At 46.7% G+C, this 858-nt stretch overlaps 1 protein-coding gene across 1 annotated transcript in view; it reads right to left on the bottom strand.

Moving 5' to 3' along the window:
- Positions 1-461: 461 nt before the first annotated feature.
- The window catches only part of cdh13 (cadherin 13, H-cadherin (heart)), a 212,409-nt gene continuing 212,012 nt past the window's right edge, over positions 462-858 (bottom strand). The window contains exon 11 of the mRNA XM_063196386.1: positions 462-858. This exon is cut by the window's right edge and continues 162 nt beyond it. The gene's annotated coding sequence lies outside the window, so the exon portion shown is untranslated.

Below are 858 nucleotides of genomic sequence, written 5' to 3'. Positions count from 1 at the left end.
ACAAATCCTATCCCGTACACTCCTGTAAGAATGTCTCCCAATCCCGCCCACTCCCACTAGAAATCATTCATTTTCGTTCATTTGTATTCCCGCTCCTGCCCACTCCCATTCATCTTCATTCCCGCTCCTGCCCACTCCTGTTCGTCTTTAAAATTTAAACTCCCATGGGACCCACGGGAATTCCTGAACAATGTCCTCTAGTGGGTGGTTGGGTTGGGGGAGGTTGGATTGGGGGAGGGTTTTCAAGTGTTGAAGGGGGTGAAAGGGATTCCAGGGGTGCATTTTTCGAAAATTGCTAACTACGTTAGCGACTTTGTTATATGCAGTGTAATTTCCCATCGGCAACAACCCAAGTTGCTAATGCCTCTGTTCCACTGCCAGTTTTCTGGTTGGCCAACAGCTTGACACAGCGCGACTCGGCCGACACTTTTTGCTCTTCGATTGAGCTGTGTTGTGGCCAATTGAAAAGCAAAAAGTGTCAGCCGAGTCGCGCTGTGTCGAGCTGTAGGCCTGCCAGAAAAACGGCAGTGGAAAAGAGGCATAACTGGCTAACAACTACACTTTTGAGAAATGCAGCCCAGCTTTGTTGAAAATAAGACAGATCCAAGGCACGCAAACTTGATGCATTACAATATATTTGTATTAACAAAAATGTGCCTACGCTTGTTGCCCTACTGGGCCTTCTTCAGTGCATTTTAATGCATCAATCATGAGTACCTCTGCCTTACTTTGAACAGCGAGCAGTAACACCACAGCTACAGTACTGCACATGGACATCATGGACATTGCCAAAGCTCAAAGCAGCCCCATGCTTCATAAGCAGTGAAATGAGGGTCTGGCCTTTGCATGTAAAAAAAA

This window comes from Engraulis encrasicolus, chromosome 4 (genome assembly GCF_034702125.1).
Source record: "Engraulis encrasicolus isolate BLACKSEA-1 chromosome 4, IST_EnEncr_1.0, whole genome shotgun sequence".
Taxonomy (NCBI): Eukaryota; Metazoa; Chordata; class Actinopteri; order Clupeiformes; family Engraulidae; genus Engraulis; species Engraulis encrasicolus.
This window is presented reverse-complemented; position numbering and strand designations above follow the sequence as displayed.